Raw genomic sequence first — 19,474 nt, forward strand, 5'->3', positions numbered from 1 at the left:
CGATTCTCCTGCCTCAGCCACCCTGGTAGCTGGGATTACAGGCATGTGCCACCACACCCAGCTAACTTTTTGTATTTTTAGTAGAGATGGGGTTTCTCCATGTTGGTCAGGCTGGTCTCGAACTCTTGACCTCAGGTGATCCACTTGCCTCAGCCTCCCAAAGTGCTGGGATTACAGGCATGAACCACCATGCCTGGTCAATAATGAATAATTTTTTAGTATAAATATGTCTCAAATATTATTGCTTTAGGTATACTTATAAGTATTTATCTTGAAAAAATTATTCATTGCTTATTTGAAATGCAAATTTAACTGGACAACATATTTTTATTTGCTGAATCTGGCAATGCAGGCTTAATCCCTCTAAGCCCGCCCACATTCTGTAAGGGTCCCTTCATTAAACCTTTTCAGAAGAACCTCTGGCAGGTTTCCTGCTGCTTCTGACCCACAAACAACAAGCCCTCCTATTTCTACAGAGTTTCTTGGTGTTGCAGCAGCTGCAGGCCCTGCCCTCACTGGGGGTGAGCCTTACCAGGGCCCCTAGCCCCAGGTGCCCACATCTGCTGTCATGCACCCTCCTCCTTCAATGCATAATACCTGGAGGCCCTGAGGGGAGCCCCTTGTGGGAATCAAGAAGCATTTGCTCTCTGCATGGAGCAGAGCTCAGGCCGGACAGTGCCTGGGAACAACAGCTGGACCCGACTGAACCTCCCCCACAGGCTTCAATGCCTTTGAAGAGAGGCTCACACCGCCCCACAGCATTATAGCTGGAGGTGGTGCAGGGCAGTGGAGCCGCCCAGGCTCTTCAAGAAGGCAGCCTCACAGCCACTTCCTGCTTGGGTGGCCTTGACGGCTCTGAGCTTCAGTTTCCCATCGATAACTTGGAGGAAATATACTCCCCCCTCCCCCACCCAGGACTGTTAAGAGGAATGGAGATAATCTACATAAACATTTTGCCATGTAAGAGGTATTCCAAAACTCATAAGCATTGTAATTACAGTGAGTTGTATGTGTCTGTCTCCCTCCCACAACCCCCGTGGGCTAGCCAACGGCAGTTCTCAGAACAGTCCATGGAGTAGGAGTTAAACTGGGTTAACCATCTGACAAAGGTCGCCGGATGGAGAGAACCGGTGCTGTCACTGAGTGAGTTTCCAAGAAGGAAGAGTTTATTGCCAGGGGCCAGATTTGAACCTTCAAAGGCCCTGAGCAGGACGCTAAGCCCAACTGTGAAGCAAGCGGAGTCAGCGACCTCTTTCTGACCTGCACACAACAAGCCCTCCCATGTCCACCGCAGTTCTGAGTGCTGCAGCGGTAGCAGGCCCCGCCTCACTGGAGTGACCATTTTGATGATTTTGTTTTAGCCTTCAAGCCCCCTCTCCACCTTGTTTTGTGCATGTGATGCGGCTTTGCTGATGCATTAAGTACAAACTTTATCTGTTTGTCATGTTACCCTGCACTGGGACATGGGGCTGGGACAGGGTGTTTCTGGGGCAGGGGGCCTCTTCTTCCAGACAGTATTCAGACCTGCGCGCAGCTCTCTGGCGCCTTCTACTTCTTAGGAGTGCCAAGATTTCTCCTCCAGGGCCACAACCTGGTAGATCATGTTATTCTGTTGCTGGTTTTCCTTGGGCCATCACCCATTCACCAGCTCGAGGATGCCCTGGCCAGAAACCCAGGGGTTTTCGGGAGTACTGTGGAAGGTGGAGGGGGGTGATGGGGCCCACTTAGGAAGCCTAGAATGGTACCTCAGACACCCCTACTCCAGTTGACAAGGGACCTCTGAAGACCCTGGGCCTGTCACTGAGGCCAGCCGACTCCTGGTTTGGCATATGGTTGGGTGTGGTATCCAGCACAGACCACCCAGCACAGGCCTCATCTGGGCTTTGCAAAATAAACACCTGGCCACATAAAGGCCAGAGCCCCTGCTAGCCTCAGACCTCCAAGGCTCCTCATGTCCCCATGGAGCCAGGCCAGGGCAGGCCGGAGGTAACCCAGTGGAGACTGGGGAAGATCAGAACCACCTTGCAAATCCAAGTGCCTATTCTTCGGTCATGGGGACAGAAGCCCCACCTCCACACCCCATTCCAGATGCCATTCTGCAGAGAGGCAAGAGAAAGGGAAGGAAAGCTGAGACCAAGCTGACGGAGGAACCCCGTCAGAGGCTGAGCACCTATTAGCCAGAACATCATGTAGAGGATTCATTTAACCTAATGCAGCAAATGAAGTCTCTTCCACGGACTAAAAGTGTTTTGCTACTCTCTGCTCAATGGATAGCAGCTTGTTAGGAAGATCAGATCCACCCTATGCTAGATTTTAAGAGCTGTTTTCTCTGCAAGTCTGAGGTGTGGTGTTAGATCAATAAGGGACTCTGTGGCAACCTGCGAAAGTATTTCAAGAAAGTCAAGAATTACAGGACCATATAGGACTTTGAGGGAACCGGGGATGCTTTAAGGATGCTTTTGAGGCTGACATTCAGGGCAACACACTTTAACATCTGCTGTAAAGTGTCCAGGAACCATGCCATATAGATCTTCTGAGTTCTCCCTACTGGGTAGTTTTTTAGCAATAAGCTGTCTCTCTGTGGCCATATGTCAGGGGACATAGGACCTGGGTACAGGGCATGATTTCTGTTGGACCACAGCTCTGAGGACGAGGGCAGCTGTGTGTGGCTACAGACCTTGTGGAGAGCTGGAAGGGTCCCACTGCCCATTACTGAAGCAGCCACCCCAATGCCCAGCCTTCTCCTTGAAATGCATCAGAAGTATTGCTTGGACCCATTTAGGTGTCTGTAGGGTTCCGTGATGAGCAGGTCTCATCCTTTTTCAAAGGGTGGCAAGGACCCCTCTCAGCCTTCTGGGCTCGAGGAAAGACCCTGGAGAAGCTACTGGTGAGCGAGAGAACTCACACATCAGTGGGAGAAAAGATACCTGGAGATCACCTGATATCTCTCCCTACAGTGATTTCTGAATTCTCTCGCTCACCAGCAGCTTCTCCTCCCAACCCTCCCTGCTCTCTTGAATTGAGGGTACTGGTTATATTCCATTTGCCACCCCTTCTTTGGCCCCATCTGCCCTGAGATGCTGAACAATCACAGGAACTTCACACCTTGGGCCACTGCAACCTGGAAGCTGAGTTAGCTCACTTTCCTCCTGACAAAATTATTCTAGACCAGGTCAGGCCTCAGACACATCACCTCCTCTGTGCCACCTTCTTCCCTCAGTAGAATTAATCATGGATCATGCTCCCTTGGTGTTTGGAGATATGGTACATTGTGTTAGTAGTTTACCTACCAAGCTCAATCTCCTCACCTCACTGCCAAGCCTTGATATGACAGGGAGCTCTTCAAAGACAGAGACCGTGTCTCACTCACTGCTCTGAGCTATGAGAAGATGGTTAATTATCTAGATTTAATTTTTGTAGAACCTTTGGAAAGTGTCTTGACATTTGAATATAAGCATACAGAATTTGCTTTCCTAGGAATGGTCTTGCTCCAAATCAAATAACGAAGTCACACAGCATAGGGCCAACACAGCATGGGGGGAAGTTGTTCTACATCACTCTAGCTCCCTGTGCTCCTATTTTATGCTAGGATGGACAGAACCATTGCCCAGACTGTTTTAACACTAGCCTCGGATTTCTGTTTACCTGCTTCATTCCTTCCCTGAGGCTGCTGAGTGCTCAAGGAAATAAGAAGAACAGGAGTGCTGGAGAGAAATGAGAACTGACATTTACTCGGTGTCTCTCACGTGGCAGGCATTGTGCTGGGTAATTAGTATCTGCTCCATGCAGTGCATAAGAAGATGGTATATTGTCTACTGCTGGGTGCAACCTTCAATGTGTCAAGAACTGTGAAGGGTCTGATATTTGATCACACTTGCAATCTAGTAACTTAGCTTGCCACAGTTTCATATATACTGACAGAAGACATGAGACTCCTGGATCAGAGACAAAGGATTTATTACTCATCCCTAGCATAGCAAGCAGCATGAGCTTCATGCTTGTGTGGATTCTCCTTGCCCTGTAAGTCCCATGAGGCTAATACGAAGAGGCCCAGGTGGATGCAGTGTGTGCGTTTCACAGCTGAGAAACCTCAAGACTAGGAAGTTCCAGTTTTTTGTAATGAGCTGCAAACAAACCTCCTCAAACTTTGACCTAGAGGGAGGCAGTGTCTTTATTAGACTGGGCGGTGAACAAACTTGCTGTTCACTCCAGAGGGAGGCACTGTCTCTATAGTCCAAGGCTATTCATTGTACATACTTGAACAGATAATCCAGAACAAAAGCTGCACTCACAAGATGTGCAGAAGTATGAAAGACTAGTGAAGAATGATCTCCCAATACTATGTATGTATGTTAAATCACATCCATTAATTTTCTCAAATCTATTTTCTTTTGTGCTTGACATATTAATATATGATGGAGGCATGCCAAATCTCTCACTATTATGGATTTCTCCCTGTAATTTTTTCATCTTTGCTTTTTATATTTTGAAGCCATTTATTTTATTCACACTTTATTCTCATTACATTGGGCTTGGCAAAATGTCATGCATCCGTGTATAGATCATGTTATTCTGTTGCTTTCAGAGGGAATTGGGATCCAGATTCTAATTGTCTCTCAGTTCAGAATCTGGATCAGAATCAGAAGAGGGTGGCCAATGCTGCTAGAGGCTGCAGGCTGCAGGCTGCAGGGAAGAAGTCAGGAAACAAGCATGGGGCTGACCATGGGGGGCTCATGTTTCAGGGTTCTTATCTGGGCACCCAACGATCCCACATGCAGTTCGTGGGTGAGGGAGCCCACAGCAGCACCTCAAAGTGAACAGGGATGGCACAGGCCCCGGGTTGGTACTAGGCAGTTGGAAGAACAATTGCATCTGCAGAGGGAGGAACTGAAAAGACATCCTTCCATCTGTATCCCAGAATCCCGTGTAGGGCCTCTCCATCAGGACAGGGCCGGCACTGGCTCCTTGGCCTCAGGTTGGCCTCATGAGTAGTCCAGTAAAAGTCCTGCAAACTTGTCACGTGCCAGCTCCACTGTGTACCTGTCTGCTTGAGATGCTGGACAATCACTTTAGACTGTTCATGATTCTTCCTCGACTCTTCAAGAGATTTCTTCAAATTTAAGAGATTCTTTTAGGAAACTCTGGATCTCCTGGTCACTCCAAGTATTAATGAACTTGTTGGATGGTTTTTCTGGTTCCTCGGTTTCATTTTCCTCTTTTACTTCCTGGGGGTTTCTAGTGATTTCAACCTGAAGTCTTACTTCTTCCATTTTATTTCTGAGTTTTCTCCTGGGATTCTTTTCACTGCGGCCACAGGGCTTAATCTTGGGTTGCCAAAGAACTAGCACTCATTCTGTGCTAACGGAACCCAGGAGTGTTGGGAGGTGCCCTTGTGGAAATATGTTTGCTGCTGTCAGTCTCTGGAGGTCTCTCATTTTGAGGCTATTTAAACAGATGCTATACGGCTTTGCAATTGTTACATCTTCCCAATGAATTGAACCTTTTGCCATTATGTTATTCTCTTTATCCCTGGTGATGTTTTTGTCTTAAAAATCTATTTTAGACTGGATGTGGAGGCTCGTGCTAGTAATCTTAGCACTTTGGAAGGCCAAGGCAGGAGGATTGCTTGAGCTCAGGAGTGCGAGACCAGCCTGGGTGACACGGCAAGACCCTGTCTCTACAAAAAATACAAAAATTAGCCAGGCATGATGGTGTGTGCCTGTAGTCCCAGTTACTTGGGGGGTTGAAGCAGGAGGATCGCTTGAGCCCAGGAGATGGAGGTTGGAGTGAGCCGAGATCACACCACTGCACTCCAGCCTGGGTGACAAAAGTGAGACCCTGTCTCAAAAAAATTTCTTTTTAAATAATAAATTAAAAATATTTTTTTCTGATGTCAACTTTCTTGTGGTTGCCATTTGCCTGATCTGTTTTCCCATTTTTTGATTTTCAAATTTTCCATGCTCTTATGATCTTGGTGTGTCACATGGAAACAGCATATGGCTGAATTTTTTAACCAAACTGGTAGCCTTGATCCTTGAAAAGGAAAACTAAGAAAAATTAAATTTATTGTGGTTTTTGATATATTTGGACTTGTTTTTAGCCATCTTACATTGTGCTGTCTGCCCCACCGCTTGGTTTTTCTTTTCTTTTTTTCTCTCCTGTCTTACCTGTGACTAGTTCTTTGTTATAGAGACTAGAAAGAAAATTTTGAAAGGGAAATGGGCCACAATGTTCATCAAGAAGAAGAAAACAAAGGTTACTCTACTAAACCCCAGCACTAACCAGGCCAAATGATTTTTTTTTCTCCACCAAAATAAGGGTTAATCTTGAAAAAATTTAACCTGCTTACTTACTGCTTTTTTTTTTTTTTAGTAAAATAAGAAAAAGAACAGAGAAAAAAACAAAGCCTTTTTTGCAATCAGCCAGGCAAAAACTGTTGAACACCGACTTTGTGTAAACCCCTGAGCCACAGTCTAGGACAGGGTTCCCTCCTGGAGCTTCCATGCTAAGGGGAAAAGAGACAAGTGCACAATCAAGCTAATTCACACATGAGATCAGTACCACGAGTAAATTACAGAGGGTTATGGCAGCCAGAGAGAGACTGGGGCTGAGGTGGAGGAAGCGATTTCATAGAGGAAGGTGTGGGATGGTTTCTCTGAGCTGACCTCTGCAGGAGGGAAGGGAGGTGACCTTGGGAAAGAGCAGGAGAAAAGGGTGAAGGTGGTGCAGGCAGAAGGAATCACAGGTGATAGGTTAAGAGACAGGAATAAACTAGGTCGGCTGAAGGCAGGATGGAGGCAGGGTGGCTGGATAGGAAGGAACCGGGCAGAGCTGGATGAAGTACGAGGCAGGATCCGGATCACCACGGAGCCCCAAGGCCATGGTAAGAGACAGTCATGACCTGACTTCATTTGTAAGTTTATCATTTTGTAGAAAGAACTTTAAATAGGGTAAACAATTCATCCCAGATTGCCTAGAACATTCTCAATTTTAGCACTGAAAGTCCTATGTCCTGAGAAATCTCTTAGTTCTAAGCAAACTGGGACCACTGGTCACCTTAAGTGAATAGTGAGTATAAATCCTGGTCCACATTTAGGTCTTCAGGAAACACCACTTTATTTCCAGTAGCTCAGCCTAATTTTGTCTTAAGCCCCTCCCTTCCTGAAACGTCGTATTTGAGACCACTTTTCCTTTCAGGATCACAAGGGAATCCTTATTTGACACTCATGAAACATGGTGAGGGCCTCTAGTTGGCATGATTATAACAGGTGCTCTGACTGTCCAAGACTAGCATGCCCCCTTTAGTGACTCTCTGCAGGTAAAGTCCGCTTCCTTTGCTGTGGGACTCAGGAGGACGAGAGAGACCTCACGTTGAAACAGGAGAAGCTTTATTGAGTGCACTCAGGCCCAGCTGACTCACATCCAAAAGACTGGGCCCGGAACAAAGACAGCACCTGACTTTTATACACACTTCACAAAAGGGGGTGGGCTAGCTTGAAGCAAGCTTACGGTGGTGTGAAGGCAGGGACACAGAGGCAGGACAAATACAGGATTGCACATGACCGTTGCCAAGCAACCCAGATGTCCGTTATCTAGGTTTGCCTGGGCACGGGCTTATCTTATAACCTTCACTATGGTGCCCAGGCAGCTGTAGTTCAGGCCTACTCAGGCTTCTAATGACCTTCGTTGTACTTCTTAGATAAAACAGAATACTTGAAGTCACTAGTTACAGAGAACAGCAATCTATAAACTCATTCCATAAAACAAAGGAAATTTTGTTTTTCTTTTCCCTATGTTGAGGGAGGGCTGGGAGAGTCTCCAGAGCACATTAGATAATATTATCAAGACTTTTCTGGGTCTGGGCTGTGCCTGTTGCTGCCTCTGGGACAGGTCAGCCCAATACAGGAAAACTTATTTCTCTTTCTTCTTAATTTTATTTTTCTTTAATTTCCTGCCTCACCTTAGCACCTCAGCCTGCCAAGCTCTCTGATCTGGGCACCTCCTAAGGCCTCTTCCTTGGAACCTTGACTGGGCTCCTCCCTGCTCTTGGGGATTAAGGAACTCCCTCTGTTCTCAATCCAGAAAAAATCTCATCTCTGTCCCTGCTGCTGTGTCCAGACACACACACTCTCTCCCCACACCCCCCAGGACACCTTGCCAAAAGTCATCTCTGATTCAGGCTTCTGCAAAAGCTGAGACGTTGTTAGGCTGCCTTATAGCCTTTCTAGAATTCTAGAAACATGGGATTATCAAGTCTGTCTACCTGCTTGAAAAATGATGGGAGGGATGGGAGAGTGAACCAAAGAAGAAAAAGGTATAGACAGAACTTCTCAATGACTTTTTCTACACAAGGAAAAGCAGAGGGATAAGGTAGGGAGGTATTGCATATTCCAAGTGACAGAGGATGGTAGCTAGGATTAGAGAGGTGGCAGTGGAGATGGAGAGAGGGGACAGTTGTAAAGCATATTTTGGAAGTAGTGCATGCTGAGGGAGGTGGGAGATGTGGGGACAGAGGCACTCAAGGATCACGCCTTGGGTAATCCTTTCAGCTTGAGCATGTGGTGTAAATAATTTCAGTCTGAATTGGAAACTAGGGGCATATGCCCACATACCAGACCAGAATGTACAGCAGACACCATTTCTGCCTTAAGAGGGAAAGCTCTGGAAGGGGGTATGGCATTGGGGGGGACCATCTTGCGGACTGCTCCTGAGGGTGGCAGGTATACAAGCATACAAGCCACCATTGGCAGTTTATTTTTTTCAGAAACAAGGACTCACTTTGTTTCCCAGGCTGGAGTGCAGTGGCATGATCATAGTTCATTGCAGCCTCAAACTCTTGGGCTCAAGCAATCCTCCTGCCTCAGCCTCCCAAGTAGCTGAGACTACATGTATGAGCCACCACGCCTAGCCAATTAAAAAAAATTATTTTTTGTAGAGACAGGGTCTTGCTATGTTGCCCAGGCTGGTCTCAAACTCCTGGCCTCAAGCAATCCTTTCACCTTGGCCTCCCAAAGCATTGGGATTACAGGGATGAGGCACTGTGGCCAGTCCATCGGCAGTTTTATATCTTGGACGCTCTAAGGGGCCTTGGTGATATTTGTCTTTTGTAATGTGGTACTTAAAAATATGATGCAAGACAGTGATAGGATAAGCTGTGCTTTTCTCAAAAATACACAAAAATGTACTTAAACCTCTTTGAAAAGTTCAGAAAATAAACAAGATTTTAGTTACAGGTTATGTTGGGGAAGGGGAAGCCTGTTACCTTTTTAGACAGCTAGAGCAGTGGGACGAACTCCTTTACTAACTTTTTCCCTTTGATATTGGTGAGAGTCAGCAGTTGATTGTTCACTGGGTCCTGAACCATGAAATGCTAGTTTTCTGGAAAGAAAGAAAAGGAAAAGGAGGAAAAAAAAATCCACTAAATAATTTCCCTTCCCTTTCTACTCCCTCCGACTCCCAAAACAAGAAACGCCAACAAAACAAACAGAAACCCAGTCCCTTACAACGTGCCCCGGGTTGAGTGAGTGAGTGAGTGGCATGTGGCCTTGGATTCTTTCTGCTCACTGCTTTGAAAACAACCTCCAAAGGAGTGGGTGGGGTGGTCCTGGTGAGACTGGGAAGCAGAGGAACAAGTCCGTCTAGAGTTTGGGGGAAAGTCAGGGGAAGTGGGAGAAGGGGAGGAGGCTGCTAGGAGCCTGGGAAAGAGGACAAAGGGCTGGAGGAATTTGAATTACACAGTGAATGTCAGCCTGCCCTTAACTACTACCAGATGCTGAGCCTGAGTTTGCAACATATGTTGGCTGAAATTGCAACACATGTTGGACTCTTTTTTTTTTTTGGAAGCAAAGCCCTGTTATTGTGGAGTCAGAATCTTAAAGAACTGGGAAAGCAAAGGTATTATTACCTGTCCTCATTTGCAGGGATTTCCTTTGCAAGCCTCCTGTGAGAAGGTTATCTTTCCACACAGATCTGCAAGCCCAAAAGGTCAGGTCTGCATGTACCCTGCAGCCAGAAAGAAATTTCACTGGGTGAGGCTCACCGTCTGGGAACCTATGTCATCTTTCCCAGCCTGGGGCTAAAAAGTGAGCGGCCCAGACTTCACTGCAAAGAAAAAGCTCTGTGTGGTGGAGCCGGGGCTGCTGCTTGGCTGACTCAGCCCCCTTCTGGCTCTCACAGCCCCTCCGTGCCCCTTGGAGCTCCAGCCCTATCTTTCCTGGTCCCTGGCACAGGCCGTCCACACCACTACAAACGGGTGAACCGTACTCCTGGATCCTGTCCAGGCCACTCAGGAGCACATCTCTGGCCTCCATCCCTGTCCACCCCCACTTGCTATGGCTTTTGCTCTAAAACGGCCACTCCTGTGCCTGCAGCCCTGAAGCGGGAAGGCTGGGATACATCTCTAGCCGATGGAGCTGGGATGTAAAGCCAAGGTTTCTTCTGCATATGCCATAAAATTTTAAAAACACAAAAAGTAGAGAGTGAAAGAAAAAATAAGCTGCCATTCTTCCCTATTCCCTAGCCTCTCAGTTTCCCATACCATTTTCTTTTCTTTCTTTTTTTTTTTCCTGTGAGACAGAGTTTTGCTCTTTCGCCCAGGCTGGAGTACAGGGATGTGATCTCAGCTCACTGCAACCTTCGCCTTCCGGTTTCAAGTGATTCTCCTGCCTCAACCTCCCAAGTAGCTGGGGTTACAGGCACCTGCCACCACACCCGACTAATTTTTGGTTTTTGTTTGTTTGTTTGTTTTGTTTTGTTTTTTAGTAGAGATGGGGTTTCACCATGTTGGCCAGGCTGGCCTCGAACTCCTGACCTCGTGATCTGCCCACCTTGGCCTACCAAAGTGCTGGTATTACAGGCATGAGCCACTGCGCCCAGCTCCCATACCATTTTCTTACAACCACGGTAATTCCATATATAGTCGTTTATATACACAAATGCATAGTGATGTTTTAGTCAATGATATACCACATATACACCAGTGATCCCATGAGATTATAATGGAGCTGAAAAATTCCTATCCTCCTGACATCGTAGCTGTCATAACATTATAACATAATTGTTTTTTATAAATTTAGTATAGTGTACAGCAGGGGTCCTCAACCCCTGGGTCTCAGACCAGTACTGGTCCATGGACTGTTAGGAACCGGGCCATGCAGCAGAAGGTGAGTGGCAGGCGAGCAAACATGACTGTCTGAGCTCCGCCTCCTGTCATATCAGCAGGAGAATTAGGTTCTCATAGGAGCACGAACCCTATTGTGAACTGTGCATGCGAGGGATCTAGGTTGTGCACTCCTTATGAGAATATTTGTTTGTTTCTTTTTTGTTGTTGTTGTTATCTCCTTATGAGAATCTAACTAATGCCTGATGATCTGAGGTGGAACAGTTTCATCCCCAAACCGTCACCCCACCCCTGTCCATGGAAAAATTGTCTTTCACGAAACTGGTCCTTGGTGCCAGGAAGGTTGGGGTCTGCTGGCGTACAGTGTTTATAAAGTCTACAGTGGCATAATGTCCTAGACCTTCCCATTCACTCAGCACTCTCTCACTGACACCCAGAGCAACTTTCATCTTGTAACCTCCATCCATGTTAAGTGTCCTATGCAGATGTAGCATCTTTTGTCTTTTATACCATATTTTTACTGTACCTTTTCTATGTTTAGCTATGTTTAGATACACAAATACTTACTATTATGTTACAGTTGCCTACAGTATTCAGTACACTAACATGCTGTATGGGTTTATAGTCTAGGAGCATAGTCTATACTATATAGCCAGGTGTGTAGTAGGTTACACCATCTAAGTTTGTGTAAGTATATCCTATGATGTTCATGCAACATGAAATTGCCTAATGACACATTTCTCAGAATGTATGCCCATCATTAAGCAATGCATGACTGTATTATTTAAAAAAAATTTTTTAATGGTAGCATATTTTATATACTGTTCTATATCTGGCTTTTTTAATTTAATAATTTATCTTGGAGGTACATATTATGTTCTTAGTACATTTAGAGCTACCTTTCTTTTTTTTTTGAGATGAAATCTTGTTCTATCTCCCAGGCTGGAGTGCAGTGGCACAATCTCAGCTCACTGCAACCTCCGCCTCCAGGGTTCAAGCGAATCTCCTGCCTCGGCCTCCCAAGTAGCTGGAATGACAGGCACCAGCCACCATGCCTGGCTAATTTTTGTGTTTTTAGTAGAGATGGGGTTTCACCATGTTGGCCAGGCTGGTCTTGAACTCCTCACGTCAGGTGATCCACCCACCTCGGCCTCCCAAAGTGCTGGGATTACAGGCGTGAGCCACCGTGCCTAGCAGAGCTACTTTTCTTTTTAATGGCTGCATAGTGTTCCACTCATACCCATGATGGTTATTTATTTATTTATTTTGAGATGGAGTTTCTCTCTTTTGCCCAGGCTGGAGTACAGTGGCAGGTTCGTGGCTCACTGCAACCTTTTCCTCCCGGGTTCAAGTGATTCTCCTGCCTTAGCCTCCTGAGTAGCTGGGGTTACAGGTGCATACCACCACGCCTGGCTAATTTTTTGTATTTTTAGTAGAGATGGGGTGTCACCATGTTGGTCAGGCTGGTCTCGATCTCCTGACCTTGTGATCTGCCTGCCTTGGCCTCCCAAAGTGCTGGGATTACAGGCATGAGCCACCATGCCCAGCCCCGGTTATTTTTTGTTTTATTTATTTATTTTGAGACAGAGTCTCGCTCTGTCACCAGGCTGGAGTGCAGTGGTGCAATCCCGGCTCATTGCAACCTCTGCCTCTCGGGTTCAAGCGATTCTCCTGCCTCAGCCTCCCGAGTAGCTGAGATTACAGGCATGTGCTACCACACCTGGCTAATTTTTGTATCTTTAGTAAAGATGGGGTTTCACCATGTTGGCTAGGATGGTCTCGATCTCTTGACCTTGTGATCCACCTGCCTTGGCCTCCTAAAGTGCTGGGATTACAGGTGTGAGCCACTGTGCCTGGCCTGCCCTGGTTATTTTTATGTCAACTTGGCTGGGCCACAGAATGCCCAGCTACTTGGTCAGACATTATTTTGGATGTTTCTGTGAAGATGCTTTTGGATGAAACTTACATTTAAATCAGTGAACTTTGAGTAAGTAGATTGCCTTTCACAACATAAATGGGCCTCATCCAATTACTTGAAGGTCTCAGTAGAACAAAAAGTTGACCTTCCCCAATTAAGAGGGAATTCTGCCACAGACTGCTTTCAGACTTGAATTGCAATATCAGCTCTTTCATGTATCTCCAGGCTCAGTGCCTTTAAAGTCAAACTGCAACTCTTTCCTGCATTTCCAGCCCACTGGCCTCCCCCATTAGATTTTTGGCTTGGCAAACTTCCACAATCATGTGAGCCAATCTCTTAAAATAAATTTCTTCAGAAATACACAACACACACATACACACTTTCTATGGGTCTGTTTCTCTGAAAAATCCTGACTAATATAACACCATAGTCTATCTGACATAGTCCATTAATGGACACAGGTTTTTTGATTTTCCTGCTATTACAAACAATGCTGCAATGAATAAATATGTCATCGTGCACGCGCCAAGCCCATATTTTAACCACTGTGCTATTTTGCTTCAGTACAAAGGAATTTAGAAAATCTCTCCAAGCAATAGCCAGGCTAGCTTGGGTATGTCTTGCTACAAATCTTAGTGTCATTAGTCACTAGGAAAGTGCAAACTGCAATCAAAATAAGCTATCCTTATGTATTAGTCCATTCTCGCATTACTATAAAGAAATGCCTGAGATTGAGTAATTTATAAAGAAACTATGTTTAATTGGCTGACAGTTCTGCAGGCTGTACAGGAAGCATGGCAGCATCTGCTTCTGGAGAGGCCTCAGGAAACTTACAATCATGGCAGAAGGCAAAGGGGAAGCAGGCACATCTTACATGGCTGGAGCAGGAGGAAGCAGGGGGAGGTGCTACACACTTTTAAACAACCAGACCTCATGAGAACTCTATCACAAGACAGCGCCAAGGAGATGGTGCTAAACCATTGGAAACCAGCCCCATGATCCAATCATTTCCCAGTAGGCCCCACTTCCAACACTACAATTCAACATGAGATTTGGGCAGGGACACAGATCCAAACCATATTACCTTATATGCACCTACTAGAATGGTTAAAAGTATAGACTGGCCATATTAAGTGTTGGTGAAGATATGGAGCAACTGGAACTCACCCTGTTAGTGGGAGTATAAAATGGTGCAACTACTTTTTGAAACAGCCAATTTCTTAAAACAATAAAAATACATCTATGAGATGACACCGACATTACACTCCTAGGTATTTTCCCAAGAGAAATGAAAGCATATGTCCACACAAAGACATGCACACAAACATTCATAGCGGCTTTATTTGTAGCAGCCAAAAACTGGAAACAACCAAAGGCCCATCAACTGGTAAATAAACAAATTGCACTGTATCATACCATGGAATTTTACACAGCAATAAAAAGGAGGGAACTATCAATTCCTGCGGCAATAAAAATGAGTCTGAAAATAACTATGCAGAGTGAAAGAAACCAGACAAAATGTGTAAATACTGTATGATTCCACTTGTATAAAATTCTAGAAAATGCAAATTAATCTGTAGTAACAGAGAGCAAATCAGTGCTTGCCTGAGAACCGAGTTGGGGAGCCAGGAAACTTTTGGAGGTGAGGATATGTTCATTATTTTGATTGTGATGGCCATTTCACATATGTTGAAACTCATCAGATTGTACACTTTCAATATATTCAGTTTATTGTATTTCAATTATTATATCAAAAAACTATAAAACTCTTATTTTGAAAGTCAAAAGGTGAATAATAATGTTTTTGTTGTTTTGGTAAGTATTTTAGAACAATCTTAATCTCTCCATGTAAATGAATGCCTTAGGCAGATAGAGAGAATGTCAGATATTCAGAAAAGTAAAAGAGAAAAAACACATTAATATTTTTCCAAAATATCGTCCCAGTTGCAAATTTATATTGTGAGTGTGCCCCCGACTCCCACACTGCCCTTCAGTTTCATGGCCCACCACACCCCAAGGCCATCCGAGCTGCACCATGCTGAACTAGCAGTTTTCCAGACACACCAGGCTGTGGTTACCATGATGGGTAGAGCAGGCAAAGCTAGGACCTGCTGCAAAGTCTCCAGAGAAAAGGCTCACTCTGCAAGATACCTGACGATGTCCAAGGGCCCTATGCTCTTCCCTGCTCTGAACTGAATGCTTCTTGCCTGGCCCTAAGCTGTGAAAGAGAAAGATGAGTCAGTACCACAGTGCTTGGCAAGATGCCAGCAAAGAGGCTGGGCACTCCTCACCACTTGGCAGCCTGAGCAAATGCCCACCTGCCAGGCCCATACAGGCCCTTGGCAGCTGCCCAGGTCCAGGGCTGGGTGCTGGGATGAGCAACAGAAAACGGCTTTATGAAGCTCTTACTGTCAGCACAGGTCAGAGGCCAGAAGAAAATGGATGCACTGAGAGAAGAGAGGAAAGCTACACTCTGCAGGCAAGGACCGAGCCAGTTCCCCAACACGCTGGCCCAGCCCTCTTTCGTGGCTGCATGCCAGAGAGGCTGGGGCCTCTTCCAGATTCTCATGCTCTCTGTAATTCAGCAAGCCCCAAACTCGGTGGCCTGGGATTGTCCGGAAGCAGAAGACTAGGGCAAACTTTGACCTCTTCTATGTAGTTGTCACTGACATCCATTGTTCTTGGTGTCTGGAACTCCCTCCTTCCCCAAACAGCCCACATCTAGTTCCTCAACCCCTGGCAGAAGGGTCTGCTGGGCTTGTTATGCTTCTCTTGGACTTCAGAGGACAATATTCTCCATTTTATGAGCTAAACACCAGAGGTTAACATATCGTGCCCATCATCTGTGCACCCAGTAGAGACAAATGTCAATGGAAACTGCATTATTTATTATTTTTAAACATTATAGTCCGGGTGTTTGGCAAATCTGTATTTTTAGGATGAAGAGAGAGATGCTGAAAAGCTGAGATCTTGAAAACAAAAAGGCCAAGGATTCTGGTTTCTTTGATTTCACTCGCTGAGATCCCCTTTTCAGCCCAGGACTCTGCCCACTCTCCTATTGTGCAGGGTTGCTGTCGCTCACACACACAGGATCTTTAAGTTCCCTGGAGACTCACAAACTTGGTTATGCTTGGTTATTTGTCTTGATTTTAGATGTTCAGCAGTGGCTATTAAATTGAATGGTGAGGGGTGGTAGAATATTTCACTCTCAGTAATAAGTATTTAGAAGATCCTACCATTAAAAGCAATGTGGGGTAAACTCAGTGTACAGAGAATCCCAAGATCAAGTACTTGTGAGGTATTAAAAACCCACCGAAGGCAAAATCACTCAGAAGCCTCATTTGACCTTGTCCTGAATGTGGCAGGGATAGTAGGGGCAAATGTATTCCGCTCAGTTAGGAAATGTTTGACACATATGGTCAAGATCATGACAGCCTGGACTAGAGAACTAGGGAGATGTGTTTCATATTTTTCAGAAATAATACGGAGCCTAAGGATCAGACCAGAGGTGTGCCTTACCCACTATGTCTGATCCAACAGTATATTGGTCAGGGTTCAACCAGAGAAACAGAACCAGTAAGAGGTATGCACTAAGAGATTCTTGCAAGGAATTGGCTTCCACAGTTGTGGGGGCTGGCTGGGTGAGTCTGAAATTCCTAGGGCAGGCCTCGGGGAAGGGCAGGCTGGGACTTTGGGGTGTGGCTGAAGCTGCTGTTACATGTAGAGTTTCTTCTTCTGCAGGGAAGAAGAAATTATATGCCCCAGATGATCTAGAATAATCCATTTTACTTGAATCAACTGATAATGGACTTTAATCATGTCTACAAAATACCTTCACAGCAACACTTAGATTAGTGTTTAGTTGAATAAATGGAGACTGCTACTCAATCAGGGTGATACTTTAAAAAGCCATCACAACAGATTCCGCCTATGGGCCTCTGTCTAAGCCATTTCCAAGGCCCTCTTGAGAAATCTGGTGGATCAGTAGGTGAGGCAGCAACTGGGGCACCTGAAAGGTAAGTTCCCTATGATGTAAGGGTGAAGGTAAGTTCCCTACAATGAAGGGGTGAAGGGAGGGCCCCCAGCCCAGACCGTCAGGCACCACCCGGCTGTACACCTTTATACCATGGAATTTCAGGAAGCCCAGAGCCCCAGAACTGGGTGAACCTGTAGACACTCCTAGTCAAACTCTCTCATTGTCCATTAGGAAACCTATGGCCTGCATCAATGAAATAGCCAAGATCAACCAGAAAAAGAATATTGGTCTCCCATCTGCAAGACTGGGGAAAAAATTAGAAGACTGAGGGGATGAGGAAGGAAAGAAAACAGCCTAATGGAGAAGATCCTCAAACCTCAGACCTGGAAGTGAGTCTGGGGCTTCCCTAGTCTACCCCTGCATTGCACAGATGGGGAGACTGAGGCCCTAAGAGGCGGAAGAACTGACTCAAGCTCACTCTGTGAGTTGAGGGTGGAACTGGAACTGAACTCAGACCCACACCTCCTGGCAAAGTGCTCAATGCCCTCTGCCCGCGCAGCTCTCCTGCTCTCCTAACAAGCTAGAGACACTAAAAGCTGCGTCTCCAGGAGAATCGCTTGAACCCGGGAGGCAGAGGTTGCAGTGAGCCAAGATCGTGCCACTGCACTTCAGCCTGGCGACAGAGCAAGACTCCGTTTCAAAATACATACATACATACATGCATACATACATACATACATATATACATACAAAAGCTGCCTCTCTCACCCCCAGACATTTTGAATTCATGTTTTTGCCACAAAGTGTTCTTGGAATCAAAGAACCAATTCATTAATCTGGGTAATTAGTTTAGGAACCAGAGGGCTTGGAGACTGTGCTGTGAGAACAATTCCAAGCTCAGTCTCTACACTGAAAAACCTAACTACCTCTGACCTGTGTCCACAGGTGACACCTCAGCCTCAGCCAGGAAAAAGCTGGAGGCTCTGCACACGCCTCCCCCATCCCGCCCTCCCCCATTTCTTACCCCCAGAGGGACATATGGCTCAGGACAGGTATCCTGTGGGCAGTGGGGCAGGGACACCCTCCTCTTGTTCCTCTCCTGTATTTTACAAATGGCAACATGGAGCACAGAGAAATAATCTGTTCATGGCCATCCCACAAGCTAATGACTAAAAATTCTAGTCCTCTATATTAGTTTGTTTTCACGCTGCTGATAAAGACATACCTGAGACTGGGCAATTTACAGAAGAGGTTTAATCGACTTTCAGTTCCACCTGGCTGGGGAGGCCTCACAATCATGGCAGAAGGTAAAAGGCAGTCTCACATGGCAGCAGACAAGAGAAGAGAACTTGTGCAGGGAAACTCCCCTTTATAAAACCATCAGATCTCATGAGACTTACTCACTATGATGAGAATAGCATGGGAAAGCCCCGCCCCCATGATTCAATTACCTCCACCGGGTCCCTCCCATAGCACGTGGGAATTCAAGATGAGTTTTGGGTGGGGACACAGCCAAACCATATCCTCTATTTCTCATTTCAATGTTTTTCTTTCTTTCTTTTTGTTTTTTTAACATTCATTTCCAGTTGATTCCAGCAGGGCAGCCCAGCACTTAGACAAGTCTACCCTGAAAGTGTCTGAAAGTGCTCAAAGTTTTCTTACTGAGTGTTAGTGGCCAGATGGAAGGTAGGCAGGCTTGGGAGGCTCAGTGAAGTATCATCTAGCTATGCCAAAGCTTACGTTAGAGGAGAAGTATTTAAGTATGGGTTTGAGGCCTCATGCTTCAAAAGAATCACACAGAGAAATATTGTGGGCCTCTGGGAGAAATTTGAGCCTTGGCCGGCTGCAAAGCTGCATAAACAGTGGTGATGACTGTGGTTAATCCAAACCCCACTCCGAGCTCTGCAGAGTCAGTTCTGCCTATGGCTCGTGAAATCCCCACTCATTACTGAACCCTTTTAGGGAGGAAGAAACTGACACAAGTAGCAGAGGCAGAAAACCACCCTGGTCACATCATGCGACTTCTGGGAGATGCCCTGTGTCATAAAAGGTCACATTTCTAAACGGCTAATGCTAACCCCAGATGCCAAAGCTGGGCAGAAGCAGGTTTGCAGAGCTCTCTAGAATACATGTTCTTGTGAGCTTCAATGGCCCGGTTTTCTGCAATTCAGGGCAGATGACTCCATGTCTGGGTTGCCCATCCATCAGCAAAGATTTATCAAGCTGGGCTAGTGTTAGGTGGTTTGGTATATAAAAAGATTTAGAAACATGTCCCATCCCTCCAGGAGTTTGGTCTAGCCAAGGTAGTAAGACAAACTCACACCCAGATACTGAATAAAACCAGCCGGATGTGCTCTTGCCCAGCAGCAGGCGTGGACTCTGCCCGCACAGGGAATGTGAATGGTGCCCTCTGCAGTTGTGCACCACCATGGCCCAGGCTGGGGAGCTCAGAGGAAGAGCA

General features: G+C 46.0%; 2 long non-coding RNA genes across 2 annotated transcripts in view; both read right to left on the bottom strand.

Annotated features, from left to right (window-relative positions):
• Positions 1 to 19,474, bottom strand: part of LOC134728623 (uncharacterized) — a 65,610-nt gene that overhangs the window by 36,038 nt on the left and 10,098 nt on the right. The window lies entirely within an intron of this gene.
• Positions 3,943 to 19,036, bottom strand: LOC117979091 (uncharacterized). The gene is made up of 4 exons (XR_004669732.3): positions 18,239 to 19,036; positions 9,905 to 10,002; positions 9,263 to 9,378; positions 3,943 to 5,677 (listed from the first exon to the last, which is right to left on the bottom strand). It is a non-coding gene; the product is annotated as an uncharacterized LOC117979091 (long non-coding RNA).

The sequence above is a fragment of the Pan paniscus genome, chromosome 12 (assembly GCF_029289425.2).
Source record: "Pan paniscus chromosome 12, NHGRI_mPanPan1-v2.0_pri, whole genome shotgun sequence".
NCBI classification, from domain to species: domain Eukaryota; kingdom Metazoa; phylum Chordata; class Mammalia; order Primates; family Hominidae; genus Pan; species Pan paniscus.